Genomic DNA, 26,069 nt, shown 5'->3' with positions numbered 1-26,069 from the left:
TAATCCAAATGAAGGGCAGGAACCACCACTGTCTCTCATGTCTGCTCTGAGGGATCAGACGCATCTACATTAGGCACCAATTCTAGGTGCACCTAACCCACACCCCTGGTAAAATCTTCTCCTTTACAAATAAGTATGTGAAGTTTACCAAGATGGTTATGGGATTTAATGCTTGCTTTGACATACCAAACAGAATTCAATGTTGTATGTCACTGAAAGATTCTCTTTATATTCTGCCACTACACATTTTGTTAATAAGGCTTCCATTGCTTCAGTAGGGCTTTAGATGTTTTTACAGTGTTCTGGGACCCCCCCACAAACTGAAGATGAAGTCAGCAAGGCTGGTTCTCCAGTCTTCTCATTGGCACCATCTCTTTGCTCGTTTTATTCACTTTTCCTTGGTAAACGATTTGCTAATCTTTCAAAATGGAAACACTTTGCTCAAATTGTATTGCTGTTGTGGTGAACTGCTCTAATTTTGGGAACAGTTTCTATATTTTCAAGCCCAGAGGTGAAGCAACCACTTTGTTAAACTTTAATTTAATTTATTTCTTTTAAGATGTTGCCTAAAAATTGTAGCTGTGGCTTCTGTCAGTCTTGGCTCTCCTGATCTTCTAAATGTTTATGAGAATATTCAGTATACCTTGCTATAATTTCATCAGGCAGGGCAGTAGAATGTGCATGATGTACCTCAATATTGCAATTACCACTACTTTCCTGGGATCACATAGGCCATACAGTGATTCTGTGGCCCTTTAAGCTATTTAAAGTATCTGCTGCATAATTAACATCTAGCATGTGACATATTTAGTGTTTTTGTTTCTGATGGTGAGTCCTTATATGTGAACAACAGGGTTTGGCTCCCTGGAAATTCCTGTTTTCCTTTGCACATCTTTGACAACTGTCTCTCAACATGTTTGTGGCATCCTGCACTGTTATGATCATTACCTACAGAATGATTCCCCTTTCTTTCATTTCTTCTAGCACCTGTACTGACATCTTTACTTTACCTTGTTTTTCAGTGTTGATTGTTTTTTTTCTTTAATTTTTGTCTCTCTTGGTATTGCTTCAAGTGGAATGCTATGCATTTTGTTCCAACTACAGTGTAAAGGGTAACAAAAGCCATCTTGTCTGCTTCACCTTGGCATATGGCAAATCCTTGTCTCTGGGATTACTTTGTGCTGAATGTATGAACCATCCCTTTTGGGGGTTTAGCTCCTATATTAATGAACACAACTGCTGTGTTTCATGTTTCTACCTAAATATCAATTCAAAAATATTGTATGACCATAACAGCATGATCAAAATATTGTGAATCTAAAAACACAGTGAACCAAAATAACTAAGTTAAGTATATCATTTTCAACTGGTTCACTATTATATCAAAGTTTTAAAAAAGTAATATTTTAATACTTATTTATTTAGACGATTAATATTATTTTAATACAATTTTATCGTGAGTTGTAAGTATTAATGGGGGTTTAGGTGGGTAGAGGTTTTTTTGTTTGCTGATTAAATATTGATTGATGCTAATTGATTATTATTTATTCATTAGATAATGTAAGTCTTATTTAATTGTTATTTCATTTTTAAATACTTTATTCATTTTTTTATTTCTGTATTAACTTTTGTTAATTTTTAGGCTTGGGCTGCAGTGATTACTGGAGTTTGGGATGGGAAGTGTGGTTTGTCTTTTGAATTATATAATAATGTATGTTAAATGAATAATGATTCAATTTTTAAAATGTTTAAAATGTTATTTATTTGTTTAAATGTTTCACAATTTTCGAGTTATACATTACGTTTTAGTTTAAAGGTTTGGGATTTATTTGGGGAGGAGTGGGTAGTTTTTAAAATAAAATATTTGAAAAGTAAGGTTAAGCAATTAATGTAGTAATTATGGTAATTTTTGAATTGGCTAGTAAATTGTAGTTTTGATTTTTTTAATTGAAACATATTATTTCATATATTTTTCCTAATTTGTTTATTTTTAATGGGTTGTGTGGATTGTGTGAGTTTGATTGTGGTTTTGATTAGACTTGTTTTGCAATTAATATTTTTCAAATAATTATTTTATGACAGGATGTTTTAAATGTTTGTGCATTTTATGAGTGAGTTTGAGGTATACTATTTATATATACAATCTGAGAATATATATTATATATATATATTTCTGTGTGTGTGTGTAGAGAGAGAGAGAGAGAAAGATAAATATGCAAAAAGAGAAACCAGGGACTCAGGGTAGTTTTCAACCTCAGGTGGAGAACTGCTACTTCATATGACACACTCTACAACATCGCCAACACTCTCCATCGGCTCATCTCAAATGTCTGCTTTTCTAGCAGAGTTTGTAAGCATAGGTTTAGCACAGTGCCAGCCACACTAAGCTAGAAAGTGACAAAGCCTTTTTCCATTTTTACAGCAATCATTGGATTAGCACAGTGCCATCCGTGCCGAGCTGAAAAATGTCAAAAGCCTTTTGCTACTCCAGGCACAGTATTATAGCTTTGGATTGGTAAAATACCACCCAAGCCAACCTGGATTAATAAAAACTACCCCTGCCATGTGCTTTGCTCGAATTAGATCTCATTTAAGAGTTATTGTTTTGTCTAGACACAAAGGAGCGCCCAGTATAAGTCAAGACAATTTCTTTTCACATTTAGAGTGCTGCAAACATTATGCAAAAGATGAAGCAGGGACGTCTTGGTAGTTCTCAAGCTTAGGCAGAGAGCAGCTCCTTTATATGGAACTCCCTACTACATATGCTATTAATCTGCTTACCTCTATGTCTGTTTTTCAAGTAATCTTGTCTTATAATGGGTGCTCCCTTATGTCTGGACAAAGCTATACCTCTCTGATGAGCTCTTGTTAGATTATGATGAGAATAGTAAATCTGACAACAAAATCTCCACACTTTTCTTAATGTTTGTTAGTGTGGAGTAAGAATAGTAAATATGACTCCTCATCCCCAATGCATGCACTTTCACAAAGGTTTATTAGATCTGAGTAAGAATAGTAAACTAACCCCATGTAAACACTTTCTACACTGTTTTTTTTGTTAGACTGGAGTTAGAATAGTCATTTTACCTCACCCCCAATGTCTGCAGTTTCCCCAGTGTTTGATAGTCTGGAGTTAAAATAGTAATTCTGATCCCAAATGTATCATTTTTCCCAACTATTTTTTACTGTTTTTCATTTCTTTCAAGCTTTTTTAAAATGTTATTAAACTACTTTTTGTTAAATTGTGTTTCATGTTTTAGATATTTTTGACATATAGTAGTTTTGGTATATTATTTACAGAAATACTGTCTTTTGTTGACTTGTTACTAGAATGTCAGGAGATACTAGCAACTGCTCCCTCATTTATTTTGTTTCCTGAGAGTCTTGGTTTGAGTCAACTGGCTTCAACTTCAAAGAGTAAGCACTTATATTAGTGGGGGTATGATCCTATTTAATTTTATCTCCCTGTATATTTTTTCTACAGTCGTTCTACAACTTCTGTTTCTTCTGGCTGATTTTGTATGTCCCCAAAATTCTGCAGATACAAAAGCTGATTTCAACATCTACTTCAAAGGTTGCCCCGACTGGTGGAGCAAGGCTTCCACTTGCCCCCACTGTTTTTCAGATATCACCAAGCCAAACATATTGATATATTGAGGGGTGGATGCATTAAATAGACTCTTGAATTTCTAATCTTACATTTAGTCCTTGCTTTCCTTGCTGAACGTTTTACACTGTATCTGTCTTTAAAGCTGGTGCAAGTGTTTTTTGTTCATGCAATGATCATTCTGCCCCAACAGTTTGCAGAGGGTAGCGCCTTATTACTCAGGACCTCATTTAAATTCTGCACACTTTAAAATGTAAGAAAGTACTTATTATTGCTTCGCTAATTTATGCCTCCTATTTGTATTAATTAACTTGTATTTCCTTCATTCCTTTCTGATGCATAAGTTAGCATGAATCTTCAAATGTAGCTAATACTGTACTCAGCAAAACACACATGGCACTCCCTGACAGGGAGATAGTTCATTTCACCTCTTTGGCACCACAGAGCCACTCATTCGGCTTACCAAGCTTGCTGCTAAGCTGAGGGAATGAAAGCTCGGACACCCTCAGATCCTTCAGCACAATTTCACCCCATCCATCCATGCTGAGCGGGTAGTTCCAGCTGCAACTGCTGCTTCTTTTTCTTAGTAGCTCAGTCCCAACATCCATTCTCAATACTGGCTATGAGCCAATCACTCTGTTCCATTCACAACCACTGCCACCATTAACAGAGGTGGTGTGGCCTACAGCTTCTCAGTGATTATGCACAGAGTCAGAGGCAACACGTTCTGAGCAGCCACCTCATCTTGCCTTCAGACAGTCCTGGGGTTTTAGGAAGGTTCTGCTTTTTAAAACATTTTGGAAGACACCGAGCGGGGACAAGCATTGGTCCTCTGGATCACTGTATGTTTCCTAACACCTCCAAGGCTGCTTAATTGCAAACCTTCCCATTTGCAAATAGGTTGCCACTCTAACCTGGGGGCCAATAACTCTCAATGGCTTGAGAATACATTTGCATTCACAAATAATTCATATTTTCCTTTCCAAATCGCAAATAGGAGGGAGTCACCCCTTTCACGCCCCGTACTATTTTCAATTTGGAAAGGATGGTAAAAAAATGTTATGACACGTAAAAGTGTTTTTGGACCATAAAACAGTATGGAGGTGCATACCCTGTGATTTTGTGAAGACTTATATTGCAGATGTCCTAAAATGCATTTTGTTTATAACTTCAAAGGCGACTTCTTTCCACCAGAAAAATGGGTTAATGCAATAGCCATCCAAGTGATGGCCATTACCTGTGTATGGCCCCTAATACTTTCCTTGCGCTTGGCAGGGCTGATATTTTATCCACCTAAGATACAGATCTTTTTTCTTACCTTTAAAACGTCATTTATCTTCTTTATCCTTAAGATGCCACTTAAAGAGACAGCTTTACGTCATTAAAGAAAGAGCTCTTCTGACCTTTTGCTTAAATAGGAAATGTCTTTTAGATGTTGCCCATATTTCTGTTTACCTGTCCTTCTTTCATTCCTGTCCCATGCATTGCTTTAAATTACATCTCTTGGTCTTTGTTTTAAATGTAATCCGCCCTGATCCGGCATGATTTAAAATATATGTGTTTTTCTTTAAAATATAAAACACTCTAGTACTAAATATGGTGGCAGCAGCTCTATAAAAAACTAATAAATTAATAAACAGAAAAATGTGAGTTCAGAAAGATTTAAGAAATCCACATCGGCCCTTTCTTTGCTCTTTCCCACCTGATCAGTATAGATATGCTTTATCAGAGTGTTGTGCATCTCTGGTGAGGGTCTGGATAGTAAACATTCGATCTTTTTTGCACATTTTAAAGTATACAGAGCTATGTTTAGAGAATGCCAAAACATGGTGGTCGGGCCTCATGAATATATTCATGTATTTCTCCTGGATTAGGCTTCTGGCAGCAGACCTCACAAGTTGGATCTATTTCAGAGCAAAATCTGCTTACGTTGTTGTGTGTGAGGAGACCTCATCACACCACCATAAAATAGTTTGAAGTGTACAGAAGTGCTAAGTGTAAATAAAAATGGGCCTTTCCCTCGATGTATCGTTTACTGTGCCAAGTTAAGAATAAAAGGCCGATTCACGAAACTAGAATATATATCAAGCCTCTGAGTTGTGCAGTTTTTTTAATTTTTTATTCACAGACTGATAGACGCACCCTGGCGATAGAAATATGCCGATTATCTTTAAACAGATGGCTGTGGATCGTTCATGTGAAAAATCCTGAATCGCAGTGTTTGGAAAATATGCAAAGGCGCATGTTTCATCAGTAGGAAACATATTCCATTGGTGAAGAAATCCTTTCCTCCATACTCGCACAAAAATGGCCGTATTCCATGACCGTTCACGGCTTCAAGGCAATTTATGTAGGTATAAACACACCTGTGTAGCTAGAGTAGTAAAGGCATTGAAAATCTTAGTGACTACCCACAGGTCACGAGCAGTGGGGGTTCCCAAAATTTACAATGGACACTTCCCTGGCACGTCCCTGTGAGCACCTATGTTTCATAAGTAAACCACCCTTAAGGCGGTGAAAATCTCAGCCACAGGGTGATTGTTTTTTTTAATCATGATTTGTCATATGCATGCACAGATTTAATATTTTGCTCACCAAAGTGTAATTTAAGGGAGCGTGCAGTTTACCTGATGGTCAGAAGGCGGAATGTGAAATTGCAAGCAGAACAAGCTTTGAAACTTTCTGGGCTGTCCGTTATTTTATATTTTCAGGTTGCAGGCTTGTGTTTAGTGAATGCGATTGTATGTACGCTTCCTGAGACTTTGGAACGATGGCAAACCTGAATGAACAAAACTGTAGCCCCCTTTCTGGTAGATGTTATCATAAAGTATCATAAAGGTCTCGGGTCGATTGTCTTTCATGCTTTAACCCGTTGGGAAAAGGCAAATTAGTTCTTAATCTTCATAAAGGTTTTAACTACCTACTTTAAATCTACCACATAGACGTCCTCATCAGTTATCAAGTAGATTAATCTGAAGCTGAGTGCCATCAACACGCATTTACTACCAAAGACCATGGTCCGTGAACGCCCAGACCATATGGGAGGGGCATGTTATCTTTAAACAACATTGGCAAAGCCAATAGGTCTGACGTTGGGGCCAAGACTTATTGCTTTTTAAGTAGCTTTGTTTAGGCATGGTTTTTGCAAAAACGTATTATTGGGGAAGCTGATGGGCTCTTGGCAATCTAAAACATAACATTGGCCGAAAAAAGAAAGGTCTTTTGGTGTCAAAATGCAGACATTGCCATGATAGTCCCTGGTACTTAAGGGAACTATTTTGAGTGTGGATGTGCTCCTTGTGAAAGAGCAGAGTACCATCACTCATTGAAGGTAGCCAATGGCTGAAATGAACTGACCCATTCCCCCACCTGTATACTGTATTTGGCAGAAGAACAATGTGAATGTCAGTATAAGAGAAACATGGATGAAGAGGACTGGCTGGATTCCACTATAAGTATATTATACCCGACCTAAAAAAAGGATGGTAGAGCAGAGTTTCAAGAGCACCACTGACCAAATGTAGCCCAGGAGAATGCATACATCTCCTTCCTCAAAATGCAGGGAGGAATCTCAAATCCATCAGGACCTTCTAATTATATTTGCTGTGATAACAGTAAGTCCTAGAAAATATATCACAACTTAAGTAAACTAAGAGCACTGATGAGAAAAAACATAAACTCTTGCTTTTAAGACTCTTTTGACTTTTGATAATCCCACATCAACAAACAATTACAGATAGTCTTGGCAGCTGCTCATTGCTATTCAGTACTAAAGCCTTCACTTTTTGCAGTAATGAATTAATGTACCCTTCCAATAATAGTGCTAATAATGTACCATTACCTAGTCCAGTATGTGAGTGTGAAAAATAAACACACAATGAGGACATCAGCAATATTTTAGGCAAGCTCTAATCTCAAAGTCCACAAATCCAAATCAACATTTTTTAAGGCACATAAACCCACACACATAAACGTGGTGTATGAAATATATAATGGTACTGTATGGAACCAAATAGATTTATCTTAAACCTTTTTTAATAGGTAATTGTGAGAAAATGTCCTTTTGTGTGGTCAGCCTGATTTATGCTGAATGAATGTTATTGCTGTTTTTAGACTCTGCATACTGGACACTTCTGTCCAGTTCCCAACATATGCTCTCTGGCACCTAAAACATGTTGCCATTTTCTTAAGACATGATTGGCACACGTAACGTTCAATTAAGGTGGCACTGAAAAAATGTCCCCAGGCCTACCGTATATAGCCTGACTGATGCAATGTAAAACCTACGAAAATAATCCTTTTTGACTGGCAAAGACCTCCTTTTAAATATTAGTGAGCCACCACATTTAAGTAGGTCTTGTAACCCATAAGGCAGGGTGCATGATATTTCTAAGGGGGCACCTAGACAATTAATTTTATCATTTCTCTACAATGACAAGACCTCAATATCTCTTTTCACCTATCGTGAAATCCACAGTGCATATTAAAATCATAATAATGTTTTCTCAGAAATGGGACAAGCTAGAAAAATAATTAAACCACTATTTTTAAAAGATATTAAAATACGTTTCAGTTACAAAGTTGACTTTTTGGCAAATATTTAGTAAAAGTAACTTTTAGAAAGTTACATTTTCCCTCACTGAGCATTCAGGGGCTAATTAGCATTATCCTCTACATCTAGTCAGCCTGTACTTGGCCGGAATGAATTCAATATTTTTCATTCAACTAACTGGGACGAAGTCTAACTTAATAGGCATGGCTAAAGTCTGGTTGTTTCTGACCACCTCCGTCAAAGCCTTCCCTGCAATGTTCTCTTTCTGTTGGGAATGTATAATAGGTTTATTGTCTGCCTTGATAAGCTGCTGTAATGCTTGATATGGGACACTGTGTTTGCTCTCCCAATATTGGCCTGGTCCTGAAGGTGGCTAAGATGCTCATGTAAAACTCACAGTATTTTTGTCTCAATTAAAACAGGTTCTGCCTTATTGCAATTTTAGCAAATCCAGTTTGTGTCCATACAACTCTTGATTGTCTAAAAACAATTGATAACTTCCCATGTGTCTTTCTCTGTCACCCAGGGTAGGAAAAAGCAGTTGAATGCCGCTCATAAAAATGGAGCCCTCTACCACAAGCTGCCAAAAGTTTGTGGAGGGGATGATCTTAGATGCTGGAAAATAATGAGAGGAGACATGTGGCACGAAATAACTTGCATTTAATTGGAATGTGGCAAATCCAATACTTTGGATATGTTCAATCATATTTGCTAACAATTATCATAACCAGCAATCAGAGCCATGAGCATGCCTCCCACTTTTTGCTTACCATGTAACAAGATGTCATGATAAACTGTGTCAAACTTGGTAGAAAGAACCAGCAGCACTAACAGAGCTACCAAATCCTCATACACTACAACCACTCTTTCACCTCAGGGAGAGCAGACTGTCCCCATGTAAGGTATAAATCCAAACTGCCTGTCACTTAATAGACCACTGAGTTCCAAATGTCATGAGAGCGTTAACTCTTAGCTAAAATGGCATCAACTCTAAGATGATAGCTAGCTCAAGCTGTAGGGTCAAGACTAAGCATTTGTCAAAAGTGGGAGCCACATCTGTCGAAACAGAGAATGTTGTTGATGTTCAATTAATGGGAATCAAGTGAATGTGAGTCAATTTGTCAACCATACCAGTGGGAGAGGGATCTTCAGTTCATTAAGCGGTGTTCACGTCATTGACTGTAGATTTTATGAACTCTAAAAACACAAGTATCAGAGAAACTTCTGGTGTCCACCGGGGTCTCTAGTAGATTGGATGGCCTAAAACCAGAAGCCCGTCTCCACCATGGGACCCCAATCATGGGACCTCAATAATCATTGTCTATGCTTACCTTACAATGTGGAACAACACAGGAGATCCATAAACCAGCACTGGGAGAATTGTTGCTGCTGCATGCCCTACTAAGTGAAATTGAGAGAGGTATTTGTGTTGAGTGTAACAAAGGCTTTAATCAGAAAGACAGTCAATCTTTTCTTGGATTCATAGATGAAACCCACAAAATGTGTCACACACAATCCCCATATATTGATGATCATCCATCTCTGTAAGGCTGTTTCCTGCAAGGAATCATCACCGTAAAAGTCACTTTCACACAATAATTGTTACCAGAATGTAATCATGTTGGCCACCAGTCAGTTCCCATTGGAATACAGTTTGGCCCTCATTATGTGTCTGGCAGTTCTAGGACCAACGGACTCGCAGTGACTCGTCGCCACATTATTACCATGGTCTTAATCCGCCAGGGCAGCGCTGCAAGTAGCCCTGACCTGGGGATTATGACTCCTGTGTCCGCCAGCTTTTGCATGGTGGTTCCACCGCCATCCAAAGGCTGCCGGAGACGGGCTGCCAGGGGCCCCCATGGGCAGCCCCGTGGCGCTTTTCACTGCCTGAATTACAGGCATTGAAAAGCCCAATGGGTGCTGTTGCACCCGAGGCACCGCAACGTTGCCACTGGCTTGATTACAAGCCGGCATCAAGGTTGTGGGTAGTTTACCACTGGGCCAGCGGGCAGAAACTAGGTTTCTGCCCTCTGGCTCAGCAGGAAACTCATAATAGGGTCAGCAGGGGAAGACCTCCGCCACCCGTCAAACTCGTAATGAGGCCTTTTGTCTGGGAACGTAGTTCCAAAAGAGCCATGTAATGCTGATTACCTTTCACTCTTCCTCTGAGAAGAACTTCTTCTGTGCATTTTGCCCTCAGGACGCATCATATATTTTTATCAATGTTTCTACCAAGACTCATATAAAACATTTTAGGAAGATTTTGAGATCAGCTTAGTCTGAGAAGCACTGAACATGGGCTGGTTGGAATTTGCTGAGAACATCTCTTAGTCAGGAGCACATTGTGATGACACCTTCCTAGGTTAATATCTTCCTGTGTATATATTGGTGATGTAGCAGAAACGTTAGTGCTGTCCCTCATTTCACAGTGCTCACACCTATGCGTGATAGTTTATGCATTATGTTAACCAAAGTACTAATAGTTTGATTGTAGAGTAATCCACTGTGGATCCCTTTTAATGTCCATTTGATTAGACTATAGACTTTGAGACAGGTGATATTGAAGTTTAATTAAATGTTAGACAGATTAAAGTGATATTATGTTATAATTTAGACTCTAGACTAATAATCTGTATTGAATCAATATTGTATTTCTAAAGATCAATGTTTTAAACATGTGTAAAAATAGAGAAATGCAGTTCTGAGTTATAATGACTGAGATCTACTGGCAGTGTCATTTAGTTTAAAGTTATTGTGCCATGAATGGTAATGGAGACTTATTAACCCAGACTTTATAGTTTCAATTTTAAAATGTGTTTGATTTGTATGTATTAATGTGCTATATTAACTCATTTGCATTAGCTTAAGTGAGGCCTCCCAGGGCCTGTATTTTGTGACTCTGCAGAAAATGTTGTCATCGTGCTAACATGTAGCTTTCTTTCAGACTTTTTTCCCTTGACAAGACTAGTTTGGTAATAGATGCCTATTGTTTTACACATAGAGAGTTGTAGGAATATGACCTTGAATGTGGAACATCCTGGGCTGTGGACAAGCAATTTAAACGTTTTTCAACCTCATGTGGAGCTACACAGGTGGATGCTGTTATCATGGCAGACTTGGATAATTATGGAGCTGTATCAAGATGGAAATTAACTGTTGCCCTGGTGAATTAGATTGCTGTATGAACTTTAATATGTCAATAACCAGCTGGACTTTGCTCAGATTTTCATCAGATGTCTTGCAGAATCTCATCAGATTTTGTCAGATCTGAGATGAAGAATCCTGAATGCTGAGCCCCTTAGAAAGGCATCTTCCTCTCTGCCTTTTACCCCTTTGAAATGCCTTATTGAGACTTAGAGATTTCCTTCCGAACCCCAGAGAAGACTCTTTGCCGAGCGTCTGACATGCTGATTCTTTCTTTTTTAACCTACTTTTTGCCCACCTTAGCAACTTGTTGCCTGAGATTACCTTTTTCCAAATTGTTTTTGTCCCTTTAGTTCCTTTTGTCTTTTGCTCGCATGTGTTCCACCCCACATGTGTTTTCCCCTGATTGGCTAAACTTCAGGGATTTCCCTGTGCCCAACTGAAAATTTGATGATTTGAATGCCTTAATGATTGTTAAAACTTAGCAATGCTTATTCTCTGTACATTGTCTTCTTATTGATGTTTTTTATTTTATTTGTTGAGTGCCTAGTGCTCCTAATGTTAGTCCACCTGAACTTATTTAGTCACTTTGGGCAACCCTTGGTCATTCTGTATCTTTTAAACTTTGTCTTGCATGACTCTGAGTTAACTTTGTAAGACCTCCCTTAACCTTATTCTCGACATAAGTTTTCCTTGTGTGGCCACATGGTTACAACAAAGGAAATAGGCTTGATGTATGTATGTATGTGTACTGTGTAATTTAATTGGTTTGTATCGAAATTAGTTTATATAGTTCTACCACATCCTCTGCAGGTTCACAAATCTGTTGACCTCCATGAGCATTGACTCCTGCGAAGGATGAAAATGTTCCAGCATTGGGATACATATTTTATGTATATTGTTGTTCTCTCTGTGCTTGGATGTACATTGTTAAAAGCAGGTTGATTACACTGTGTACTTAAATGTGGTTCAAGTGCATGGGTAATAGTTCTATGCCAAGAGACATATGGATCATTTGAATTGATGATGGATATTGATTGTTCTATATTCTAGATGGATGGTTTAGGTTTATTATTGATGTTTGTACTGGATCTTGGTATACATGGACCAAGTGCAAGGGTGTGCACAGCCTTGACACTGTGCGTTCACCCTCTTGAATACATTATGCAAGTGCATGGGTGCTTGTTTTTTGTACTGAGAAACATGGTTCATGTCCTCAGGAAATTTATCCATGTCCTTAGTGAATTAGTGAGTGAGAATTTGAAACCTATTACTGCAACATAGGTCCATAGGTATTATAGTGTTAGAACAGCCAAAGATTTATGACAGAGGTTTCTTGATATTGCTTCAGTGAAGGGCCCACTGTATGGATTACTCAGTGTCCAGATGTAGCTGGTGTAAGACTATGCATGGATAGAGGGTGCCCTGGCATGCATGGGATTCATGTTTGATCTAGTAATTATGCTGTGTCAAAAGTAATTGTTAGAAATGGGGTTGTTGGTTGACTGGGGCGTGAACCCTGATCATTCAGCAACCACAATCCTATTTAGGGTAAGGCACAAGCAGCCCCCCAAAAATTAACCTGTGCTCACCTTGTGGTAGCTTGGCACAGAGCAGTTAGGCTTAACTTAGAGGCAATGTGTAAAGTATTTATACTTGTGTAGCAAAATCCCATCATTAGAACTGGAGTTACAAATGGATTTGTAAAGAATAAACTGTAAAATAGTGCCTAGAAACAGAAAGCGGCAACCGTTGCTATCTGGTCAGGCTAGACAGGGTCAAAGACAAAAGATCAGGCTGACTGCATTGGAGCCCTGGTCAAATACAGTCCTAGAATAAAACACTCTGAAGTTTTACCTTCTCATGTATTGGTGCCAAGAGCCCTGTTCCAGGTGGAGAGGGTCTCAAGGAGCAAGGAGAGCATTGTGCAAGGAGCAGGCCAGACATCCTAGATGGGTGGGCTGGTGCTTCATGCTGGCGTCCCCTGCAAGTGGTTGATGCTGCTGTATGAAGAGTCAGGCTGGTGGTGTCTCACGCTGATTTTCAGATCAAGCAGCGTGATCTTGTGCAAATGGGCCTGTTCGGGAGGAGCCCAAAAGCTTGAATTGGAGAGCGCAAGAACCACACCAAGCGCCCAGGACCTGAGAGGCACACCTTGGGGGTTAGGAGCTTGCTGAAGATGGATCCAGAAGCTGTTCATGAACCTGTTATGTCCCTGATGCTCAAATCAGGAGACTAGCAAACTAGCCCTTTGAATCACTCTTGGGTCCTGGGTCAAGATGGGTTGCAGGGTCTTTCTCCCCAGGCAAGAGAGCAGCAGGCAGCAGGTCAGCACATTAAGGGAGCAGCTCCTTCAGAGTAGCAGACCAGCAGAGTGGAAGTCATTATAGCACCACAGCAGTCCTTCTTCCTGGCAGAGTACCTATAGGTCCAGAAGTGTACTGTAGTGGTGGTGTTTGAGGTCCCTCTTTTATGCACAGTTGTGCCTTTGAAGTGAGGAGAAGCTTCTAGAGGCTTGCCTTTACAGTGTGCAGATGCCCTGTCTTCCTGGCCCTGGATCTTGACTCACTACAAGGGTGTATGCAACCCTTTGTGTGGAGACTAGACACAACCTATTCAGCTGTAAGTGAGGCTGAGTGCAGCTCCTCCCTCACGTCCAGCCAGTAATAGCCCATCCAGTCACACCTAAGCCCCCTTTGTGTGTGGCGGCCTAGAAGGCATACACAAAGCCCAACTGCCAACTTCATCCAGTCATGTGACCAGAGAGAGACTGCAAACACCAAACGGCTAAGAAAAGAAATTGCCAACTTTCTAAAAGTGGCATTTTCAGTATTGTAATTTGAAATCCAACTTCATCATAAGTTAGGATTTTAAATCCGGATTCCAGAGACACCAAACATGAATTACTTATCTCTTCCCATTTGGAAATTGCACTTATGAAATGTAATAAAGCAACTCTAATGTTCTACTATGGGAGAGATAGGCCTTGCAGAATTGAAAAACGAATTTAAGAGTTTTTCACTACCAGGACATGTAAAACTTAAAAGTATATTTCCAACTTTTTGGATACACTATACTCTGCCTTTTAGGCTAACCAGGGCCTACCTTAGGGGTGGCCCTTATGTATTAAAATGGAAGATTTGGGCCTGGCAAAAGGATAATTTTGCCAGGTGGGAATGGCAGTTTACACTTTGCACACAGGTTCTGCAAAGGAAGGCCTGAGACATGTTAAAGGGCTACGTGGGTGGCACAATCAGATCTGTAGGCCCACACTCACACACTAGTAGAATTTAATTTACATGCCCTGGGTACATGTAGTGCACTTTACTAGGGAAGTAGAAGTTAATTAAATATGGCAATTGGGTATAAGCCAATGTTACCATACTTTAAGCAGACAGCACATGTACTTTGTGCAATGGTAAGCAGTGGAAGTCTGTGTGGAGTCCTAAGCCAGCAAAAACAAAGTCAGCAAAAACCAGAGGTCTGAGGGCAAAAAGTTAGGGGGGAACCTTGCCAAGAATGACTGGTCTAACAGACCTAGATTAATTGCTCTGCAAATTGAAATGTTTCCTCAAATTCATAGGTCATGTGTACCTGTGAATGCAATATGCATGGGTCATGTGACCTAGTCCCCGAATCGATAGCTCAAGCACACAGATAACTGATGTGTCCTGAGTTATATAGTTTAAATGCATTATGAAGACAGTGCCGGACATTATCTGAGTGTTACCAGTGTTGTTGATGTTTTTCTTGGAAGTATTCCTGTAACTCAGGTTAATAGTATGTACGTATGTCTAGGAAAAGTGTGTGTGTGTTGGTGCATATACGCGTGTTTGCATGTATATGTAACCATAAGGGTTGGAATGTATGACTTTTGTTTCGGATATCTTTGGTAGCAGGTTCTCCTTGGTCAAACATTTTGCACAATTGTCAAGCTACGATCCCTCTTGCACTGCAGGGCTAACCTCTACAAAACAGACACAGCAGATGGGCTCACACTGTTATTATAGTAGTTCATTATATATGATCCTTCATGTTAATGTTTCGCAATTTGCCTGTGTAAGCCAGAATTTAGGATTACATTAATTGCAATGAAATTTGCAGTATTCATGTAACATTTGTGTTGAATGTCACTAAACCAAACTGTTGGACCTCTTGTTTACTCAGAACGACACAGTCCAAAGCGCAAGGTTGCACTTACCATCTCAGGCTTTAATAGTAGTTCAATAAAATAAACCTTTACTGGAAATGTGTGATTTTATTCTAAACCTGTGATCTGGCGTACATGAAATACTTTCAGCTGTTTATTATGGACAGCAGTTTGGTTTCCAGGCTGTATACAATACTCAAAAATAGGCACTGGTAAATATTATTTGATCCAATGGCTTGTTAATTAAAGTATTTTCACATTTGCGTGTGTGGCAACATTCCTTAGTCAACAGTGGCCCAACCAGTCTGTGTGCACTGAAACACTTCAAACTAACATCTACATTTACAGAGTAAACTGCGTTAAATTAAAATAGTGGGTAAAGGTGTGTTTTGTCATCTGTCAAAATCCCTTTGTGGCTTCCAAAAGCTACATGTTTCAGGCTATGCAAATATTGTCAGAGGCTGAATATAAATGGGTGAAACAGCACACATTCCTGTGCTTTATAAACACTTGCTGGATTACAACAAGAAACAGAAGAGTCATACATGTTTAATAAAGCTAGTATTAGGTAGCTTGACCTCAGCATTAAGGAAATCCTCGGAGAAAATGTATGAGCTGTTGGGTAAAACAAACCAATCGATACCAGTAAAGAGATAACAAACAAGAACAAATAATATCAAATGTGAAATGAAAATTGAGTAAATCTGCAGGTTACTCAATTGTTAAGTAGAAACAAGCATGTTCTAATCCAAAATGATATTCCTTGAAAATGAAAGGAAAAAAGAAAAACAAAACATGTTGTTGGAACCCAAGCGTGTAGCACTTCCTGCATCAAATGTATTAGAATGTTTTCTTTTTATAGTTCTATGCCTCTGTTTGAAATTGGTGGAACAGGCACTTTAAATAAATATTTGGTTTAGTAGTAAATATTAGCGACTCATCTGGACAAAAGTTCCATCTCTTACTGGGCCCAAGGTGAATGCACCTTGGACACAAGTGAGAATTAGTCAGGAAATGTAATCAAAATCAATTTCTTATCACAGTTACAATATCAAACTTTTAGGAGTCAATAATGAGTTGGTGTGAGTTTCAAAGCTTTATTTATAATCTTATAGTAAGTAAATCTTTATTGATCATCATCATAGAAAATCAGGTAATTAATCAGTACAAATCATTAATATTGGAACAGATGCATAAAGTGTGTTCCATAAAGGAAAAGTTCATAGTCTAATTTATGGTGAGTGTGAGAAAAACATCGGTTAGAACCTAGAAAATGCTATAAGTTCTAGAGGTGAAAGCATAAAGATTTTAGTATAAAGTCTCAAATCATAAAACAGAACTTCCCATAAAGAGAGGTTCAAGTAACCCAGTAGTCTCAAAGCAGCATATGTTCAGGCCATAAAGATAAAACGGTCTCTTAGACTGCGTCTGAGAACCACCAGCAAAGAGTCGGGTCAGAATAGATTAGAAGTAAAGGCCCAGAGAGTGTGTCTGCCTCCTCTAGGAACAAGCATTTATACGATATTTCAAATCAGTGGTACACTACAATTAGATGCAATCCTATGTAGCTCATCCAAGCAGATAGCTGTGCCATCATGGGAACAGGAAAGCTTCCGTCGGCTCAGCAGTCTAAAGACAATGACTAACAGAAATTAACTTTCTGAAATAAACATATTATTTACAATTTGCAAGTTGAGGTAAGATTTCCAGCATTCACTTACTACAAGGCAAAGACAGTTCATGGTTAGGCATCTACGTTACTACATTAGATAATGGGCTTCTCACCTATTCTAAACTGAATATACTATTGTTCATATGAAACATTCTACAGAAATCAAACTAAACATTTCAATACATTATTATATTTTATGAAAATTATGTTTATCGGGAGGTCGAAATATAAATTTTTTGCATTAAATCATTCTATCTCAGCACATTTGCATCATTAATAGATTAACATTTCACATTCCTACATTAATGTGAAAGCCTAATGCTCTCACTAGCTTTTAAAATACAGCTCTTCATCTGAGGCCTACACATTTCATTTCTATATGCTCATTACATTAATTTATATTATTAAAAGTGCTCCTGCATAATTGTGTACATGTGTTCGGCAGTCTGCAGTGAGGGTGTGTTGACTGCTGAAGAGACCTAGGATTACTCTGCTGTTTACTGTAAATGTTAATAAATCTGTTCAATTCACCTACGTGGCTCTGTTGATGTTGTCTTTTGCTTTAACACAAATTTTGGTGAGTCACCACTTCATGTTACAAACCTGTCCAGGCGGCCACCACAAATCCAGCTTTCATGAGCTGTGTGTTTTTGAGACATCAGCTGAGGATTGCATGTAATGGGTATACTTAGGACGATCATCTGCCTGCTGGGATTACTCCATTCTTCTGTGTGGAGTCTGAGACCCATTTGCCTTGTAAAAAGACAGCTAAGCAAAGCTGTCTGTGCACATAGTTGGTTTACAAAGGTGTTCCAAGCTGTCAGCGGACAAGCGCCAAAGCCTCTAAAAATAACATTGCACCATGTAGTGGCAATCTTTAGTTGTTGGCACCCTGCTTATTATGCCTTTTTTTAATTAAAAGACCTTGCAGACATCTGGCGGTCATTTTCATACATTGGGAATATGGATGGAGAACACAAGTCCTATTGCCTGGCGAAAGCATGCACAGTCACAAGCGTGATGGCCATCTTGAAATATTGGGCTATTTTGTGGACTACCTTGTATATTATATGTAGAACCTCTCAGCTGTCAGCATACACCACTCACAAAACATATTATTTCATGTTCGTTTGAAGCTGTAACTACCTGAAAGAACTGCCTAATGCAACAAAGTGCACACATTTAACCTAATTTTTAGATTGTACTTTCAGTGGAATATTGCAGGTTAGCCAATGTGGATGAGATTATTGCTCGCTTCAGTTTTCAGTACAGTTTATGTGGTTTCTCAATTTTAAAAAGTCCTATTGTGGGTGAACTTTGGACAGTTCACTAAATTCTGTACAATCCTACATTGAAGTATAGCAAACCACAGTGACACACACACACACACACACACCTTCACAATGAGCTTAGTATTTTCTTGTGTTGTCAACAAAAATGTTGATAGAAGCACCTTTGTTCACATCAATGTCATAACAGACTGTAACTTGGTTTATTACTCACTGTGTCTTTTTTGTGTCTACATTCCCCATTTGTCAATATTAGCATGTAGCCTTCAAATCCACCATCTCCATTCTTGGAAACACCAGGTATACCATTAAGTGATGAAAAACAATGGAGTAATGCATTTCAAATGTATTTGGAAGCTATTGGTGCAGCTCATTTTAGACCAGAGAGGAAAAAAAACACGCAGTCAGGGGGTCTAACATTTGGTGCTGGTTTCACCTAGGATTGTTCAGAATGCTACTGAGACCTAGAACTGAGGAGCAGGTTATAGTTATCAAGAATCAGACAGTTCTAGGCAGTCTGTCATATGGATCCTGTACTGTTTTTTCAGATACCCCTGGCATGATAAAAGGATTCAATCATAAGATTAAAGTGAAAGAAGGAATCATACCTGTCAAGCAAAAGGTGCAAGCAGTCGCATTTAGTTTAAGAAATTACTTAGAAAGAGAATTGAGATTATTGTAGGACAAGAGTGTAATTGAACCAGTAAGCACCCACAAACAGAATGTTAACATAAGAGTATATGTAAACCTGTGCAGTTTAAATGAGGACATTTGGGCTGACTCACATTCTCACCTGAAAATTAGTGATCTGTTGGGTAAACTGGGTGGAGCTGAATGGAATTTGAAAATTGATTTAGCTTCAGCGTACCATCAAGTACAGTTAGATTATTCATCTAGATTTCACTGCTTTCAACTCACCTAAGGGAACATTCTGGTACTGCTGAATGCCTTTTGGTCTGGCTTCTGTGACGTTAGTCTACAAGAGAATTATATTTCAACTTCTAATAGACCTTAAGGGTGTGTTCATTTTTCAAAATGATGCTTAGGTGTATATGAACAGACTGCAGGATAATGCCATATTTTTACACATTATTCTAAAACTCTATGCTGCGAGGGGCATAGCTGTGAAGATACAAAACTGTGAGTTTTGGAAAAAATAAACTAATAGTAGGCACATGTTATCTCACAACACTTGATAATGTCCATACCTGGTTTGGTAAAAGCAGGTGAAAGCAGTGGTTGATAGTCCAGTTCCTAAAGATAAGGACAAATTACAATCATTTGTTTGATCTTTGCAAATTTTACACAAAATTCATTATTAAATTTGCTATAAAAAAAAAGATTCTGCCCAATATGTTAAAAACAAATCCATCCCTTTCTCATGGGATGTTATGTGTCAAGAAATGTTTCAGTCTATAAAATTAGAGATGACCACTGCCAGAGTCCTTATAACCCAATCTTCCATCCGTTATTACTGTGGATGCTAATAAGTATGGCTTGGGTATGATGCTTACACTAAAAACGAAAGTAAAAGTTGCAGTTTGTTTTGCATCTATTCAGTCAAGGTAAGGGAAGTTTTAGCATGTTTTGAAAAACTGGAAAACTGTTGTCACGACATGTGGCCAGGAACTTCACTCTAAAAAAAAAACACAAACCAATAGTATATATTTGTTATGGGAACATCGTTAGGCATGTATGGCTATACTAATCACTAAATTTTTACCAATGATTTTATGATAAAACATATTTCAGGTAAAAGTAAACCTAGAGCAGATTTTCTTTATAGATTACCTTTTGATGAAAACAACCTTTGTGTGCAGAAGATGGTGCTGACATTTGTTGTATTGCTGTTATTCACTTCTCCCTGTCTAGTTTGAAGAGTTTTTGATTAAAGCTAGTGATAATGATGAGATTCTCAAAAGTGTAAAGACCTGCTTCTTTTCACACTTTACCAACAACACTCAGGCTACACGATTAATTTGAATAGCCCTGGGCTGATGGGATAAAATCACACAAGTCACTCCCCTGTGGGACTCCGCAAGATTGGGTACATTGGGGAGGAAGAGGGGTTTTGATAAATGTGACCTCATTGGCCTTCCCAGGGAAGGAGACCTTTGGAGAGGGGGGAGAGGTGATGCCATTTCCAGATCTCCATAAAGATCTCCATAAAGAATATCAGTTGGCTTCTGTAGAGACATACCGATAGCTGCAAATATGACACACATTGCTAAAGATTATAGCGAAGGGAGACGACCTCCCAAAGGCATCCCCATTAGAAGAAAGGTTGGAGCAACTAAAAGTACCACATAGGTGTTACTATGCCTGTACTACTCTGGAAAAAATGGGGAGGGCACGAACTGCTGTGTGTCAGAGGAACTGTGGTCAAGTGGGAATATGTCTTCACATGATTTGGAGTTCTCCCGCCATTCCACAATACTGGGAATCAGTAGTAACCTGCTTAAATACAGCAAGAGAGAGTGGCATGGAGGACTCTGTTAAGTAGTGCCTCCTAAATATCTGGGAGGATACAGACCTAACCCTAATGGCCCAGGGTGTCATTGGGATTGATAGTGGCCAAGGTGTTGGAAGGCTGAGTGTATTGCAGCTATGTGAATGGAAGAAGGACATGGATTTGTGCATGGTTACAGAGAGGGAGGTCTTTGAAAGTTGGGGCTGTCCAAAAACATTTACTAAATATAGAGTGGGTAGAACACTTATCGGGGAAGGCTATGTGCCCCATTGGATAACACTGGTCATGACATTTGAGGCATGAGACTTTTCACATCTAATGCAAAACTTTAAACTGAAGTGGGATGGGTGGAGGGATGTGGTGGCTTTGAAGAATATGGGAGCTTTGATTCTACATGATTTTATGTTCATTGATGGTGTAGTTTCTGATTGTATTAAATGTAGTAAAAATATATATTTTTTTTATAGTGTAAAGACCTATATTCATGAATGTGGGCCGAATGACAAAAGTGTACATTGCAGTCTTCAACTTTCTATCAAGATAGCACAAAAGTTATCCGTGGAAGATGGTATTGTATTGAGAGGTGATAAACTAATAAGCCCTTCTAGTACTGGCAAGGAGTTGATGCTCAATGGCCATGAGGGTGCTCAGGGTGAACTGTGACCAATAGGAGGGTTAGAGGTGTTATTGGTGGCCTTCTATTGGTGAGGAAAATGACTCATCAGACAGATATTGTGTCGTTCGTAATAACTCAGAAAATACTTTAAGTTGAGTATCCTACCCTTACTTCCAATGGATTATCCTTCTAGCCCTTGTAATAAAATTGGGATAGACATTATTGGCCCATTTAATGTTCTGTCGCCACAATACCACTATAATTTTGTACTAATGGAACATTATTGCGAATGGCCAGAAGTACATTTTTTACATGAGCCAAGTGCAGAAAAACTGCTGATTTTTTTCAGACATATGTTTTCAAAAGAAGGATTCTCAGAAATCTTAGTGGGTGACTGTGGTGTTCAATTTGTGGCTTCAGATATGAATAGCATTTTGGCAGAGTGTGGCATGAAACATCTTAGGAGCTCTCTCTACCATCCACAAACTGATGGCCTTTTTGAAAGAACAAACTGAATGTTGAATTAATGTAGTATGTGGGTCACAAAGAATGATTGCTCTATTGAAGAGTCAGTTCAATGCTTTGGTTGTACTGCACCACTCTTTATTCTGTAACAATAGTGACCCATTTTGAATTGTGAAAGAGGAACACACCAACATCAGTCCGGTACCCAGGATAGGATAGATGGATAGGTGGCTTAGGAAAGGGAGTGTAAGGTATAGTTTAGATGAAGTTGTACCTAAGTTTGGTATTGAATCACAGGACAACCAAGGAATTCAGTACAATACCAGAAAATATGCTAAGCAAGTTTCCTTTTCAGTGTGTTTGTAAGAGAGGAAATGTGTTATGGTTACTCCATTATTATATAGGAACTTTGTGACAATAAAGTCAGGGTTCAGGGTGGTCAGTGGAGGAATGCTGAAAGAGTCCTAAAGGTATATTCAAATGAAATTGTCAGAGAATGAACATAAAGTAGTTTGTGCACCTCCTGAAGGAAGCACCCTTCAAAGATTTACATGCCTACCAAGGAAGTTTACATTATTTAACTAAGACACAGTGTCATTTATATAGCTCACATAGCTCACACAGTTTTGTTTAAAATATTCACTTGCTTAAATGGGATATATTTCTGTGTTTTCTTAACTTCTCCTTTCCTGTTTTCTATATGTTTTGCTTTAGGTTTTACTTCCTTGTTTTGAATAATTTTGCTGCTCTTTGTTGATTTTGTTTTTTATAAATTATGTTTAGTGGTGTTCTATGTTAGTTTCTTTGATATGTGCTTTCTTGTTTCTCGTTACTTTGGTGTTGAGGTATACTTTTTAATTCCTTTGTCAAAAGGGAGATAATGTTGTAACCTCTAGTCTCTTCTGCATCAGATGTATTGGAATGCTTTCTCTTTACAGTTCCATGTCTCTGTTTGGATTCATGTTTAGAATGGTGTAAATGTATTATACAGTCAGCAAATGAGAGGTGCTGCTGAGGAGATCTGCACTGGCTTATTAACATATGCCCAAGTATATGGCAGACATATAATCAAGATCTAGACACTTGTGCAAGTAGGAGTGAAGTTGATCGTCTGCCCTGGGCAAGATTTCTAACTTAGCATTTACCTGTATGGCAAGAAAAGTCAACAAATCTGCAGACTATATTCAAGCTGGGTAAGAGATTAGTTGGATATATATTACTTTAGCCTTAGAGATACATGCTCCAAGCAACATAATGGGATAAAGTGGCAGCATGCACTAATGGATGGCTCTGATGTAGAGACAGTTGTCACTGAAGGTGCTGACATTTGGAATATTCTGGAGTCTAATAGGATAAAGACAAGAGCTGTATCAAAGTCTTCCTGAATTTGGCTATTCTGAAGATCTTCAGGAGGGGGACTACATATCCCAGACTGCTCTTGGTCCCAGGAGGCAGCCATTTCCAAGCCCAGCTGCTCGCACTTGCCACACCAACGTGTATTTTAAAGCACCTGGGAATCTACCGCAGAGCGGGATGCACTAAGCACAGGAGGGGGACTACATATCCTAGACTGCTCTTGGCATCAGGAGGCAGTCATTTCCAAGCCCAGCTGCTCTTACTCTCCACACCAACGAGTGCTAGAAAGCACCAGGGAATCTACTGCAGAGCGGGACACAGGACGTGGGCCCATCCACGCCCATCGGAGCCAGAAGTAGGCTAGGCTGGGCCACCCCCCTAACATTTGTTATCAAGTAAGCTTTTGTTGGCTCCAGTGTACTGTTGTAGCCTCTTTTGGGTTGTTTTATTGACTCATTTGACCATTAAGGGCCTATCCATATACTGGATATTGTATTATTGATTGGCAAAAGGAAGGCAACTGAGGGTGGGGCTGTTGGGGTGCACAAGAAAAAACACATAAGGCAGAAGCATGCAGCAAACAATTGTTTAGTGGAAAGGTTTGATAATCTCTTGGTTGAATGCAAGGAAATATTAACTTCTTCCTCGGATAACGTCTCTAAAGGCACCCAGAGCGAGCACACCCCAGCTAGGTTGGGGGCGTGTCATAAGAAGGGCAGGGGGGAGGGAGAAATGCTATTACCCACATTCCCTTAGTATTGGCGAATGAGCTATCACCTGTTGATAGTGATGCCCTTCAATGTAGCAACTGCTTTAGCCCCCAAACGACACTTCAGACCTACACGACAATCCTGACCTAAGTACTATGGTGGGTGGAACAGAAGATACCAAAGTAAACCCAGATTTGCCTAAAGCTCAGTACATCTTATGCATACAAGATCTAAAGAGCGAGGTGTTTGAGCTTAAATCCATGGTTAATATTTTAATTTCAATGGTTAAACAGTTAATGTCTTTAGATGCAACAACCACTATGGGTCAGTAATGTTGCCCAAATTGCCCTTGACAACTTGTAATAAGAATCATATTTGCCGGTTTGGACCCTTGTGCTGGCCATTATCCAACAGGACTGGGAACTCTTGTCAGTTTTCCACACGTAATAGTTTAGGGTTGGGCAAGGAACCAAGACCCTGTTGTCAACTTTCTAAACATTGATAATGTCTCAAAGTGTGCTGCACAGCCTGTTGCTGACCGGTTCAAATCGAACAAAACTGTCCTAATGGTTAATGTGCCTAAATTACATCCATTGCCTCAAAGGGAAGGGGGAGAATCTGTCACAAACAAGGTGATCCATTGGGTCGCTCATGTGAGAGGCTGTTACTCTGTGATATATGAGGATATAATAAAGGCAGTTAGAAGGTCTGATCCTGATACACGCTATGATATGATCGAGTTGACACCTAGGGATAGGAGTATGGTGGATAACTTGGTGACCCTAGACGCTAGCACGAGTGCCCCTGGGTACTCTTGTATTCATTTTAAATACCATAAGCTCCCCTCGTATCATGGCCTGACTCACCCACCATTCTGTGGTTAGCTCACCTGCTCTAAATGAGAACAATTGCCTTGATGTACCATCTGAAACCCTTGTAAGCTTACCATTCCGGGTTCCTTCCTCATATGGTACAACTAGCCCTGGTATGGTTGTTTCTTCTACCGCTGATTCTAAAAGTACTTGCTCTCCTCTTTTAGATAGACTTCACCAGTCAACTCAGGACCAGTTGGACAATATTGCACCCTTTTTCCCTCCACAATTTCATCTGTCAACTCAGGATCAGGTTGTTAATTGTGCAAACATTACATCTATGGTCAGGGCAGCTCCTCTAAGTGTTGGGGTGTGATATGTTTCCTGGAATATGGCAGGTTTAGGATCTGTCTCCCCTTCAAGCTTTTACTTCTTATATTGAGGAACGCTACCTATGACTCCTCCAGGAAACATGGTCGATCGATCCACTCTTTCAGTCTGGCTACTTACATTTTTACATTCCAGCCTTCTCCAGAATAAGGTTAGACCTTCTGGTGGCTTAACCGTATGGGCCAGAACATCATTAAACTGCTGTATATCTCAGGTATCTATCGATTCTTCTGAGATATTAGGTATCCAGCTATCATTTGGGTTAAATTCAGGTGTGATTAACCTTAACATTGGGGGGCGAGTTTCTGAAACCCTTAATGTTTTGGAGACATTCCTGCGGCAATGTTCCCGGCATTTTAAAATCATTGTGGCAGGTGATTTCAATCTTACATTTGAACCTCTTATCTGGGGTGATCTTGGGTTTACTCGTGAGGAAGATCGGGCATGGTCTGTCCCCTCCTTTGACATTCCACCCATGAATCCTTGACTATTGAATTTGGGCGCAGAGCACTCAATGGGAGGACAAAATCTGATACAAAGGGCTGTCATACTTACAACAAGGTCAATCACACAAGCAGAATTGATTATTGTTTAGTTGATATAAGACTGTGGCCTTTAGTTATTGATATGATGGTTACTGAGAGAACTGAGAGCTATCATAATCCACTCTCAGTCCACTTGCTTGCCGTATGTAACTAAATGTTGACGATCAACACCCCTGCTATATCATCTTTGGGAATATGTATTGCCAGTGATAAACACCACTTAAAGTGGAACAAGGTATCGGCCCGGCCAGATATTATTAGCGCTGCAAACGGTGTTTTGAAGACCTCATT

The 26,069-nt window shown here is 39.3% G+C and overlaps 1 protein-coding gene and 1 long non-coding RNA gene across 5 annotated transcripts in view; one reads left to right on the top strand and one right to left on the bottom strand.

The window, feature by feature from the left end:
* The window catches only part of DYNC1I1 (dynein cytoplasmic 1 intermediate chain 1), a 1,447,115-nt gene that overhangs the window by 1,204,235 nt on the left and 216,811 nt on the right, over positions 1 to 26,069 (top strand). The window lies entirely within an intron of this gene.
* LOC138262053 (uncharacterized) overlaps positions 16,988 to 26,069 on the bottom strand; it is a 92,306-nt gene continuing 83,224 nt past the window's right edge. The window contains exons 2-4 of the long non-coding RNA XR_011199192.1: positions 19,623 to 19,668; positions 19,333 to 19,390; positions 16,988 to 17,082 (exon numbers count right to left, since the gene is read on the bottom strand). This is a non-coding gene — a long non-coding RNA (uncharacterized lncRNA). The remainder of the gene's footprint in view (positions 17,083 to 19,332; positions 19,391 to 19,622; positions 19,669 to 26,069) is intronic.

The sequence above is a fragment of the Pleurodeles waltl genome, chromosome 10, assembly GCF_031143425.1.
Source record: "Pleurodeles waltl isolate 20211129_DDA chromosome 10, aPleWal1.hap1.20221129, whole genome shotgun sequence".
NCBI lineage: Eukaryota > Metazoa > Chordata > Amphibia > Caudata > Salamandridae > Pleurodeles > Pleurodeles waltl.
The sequence above is the reverse complement of the archived record's forward strand: the minus strand, read 5'-3'. Positions and strand labels throughout refer to the sequence as shown.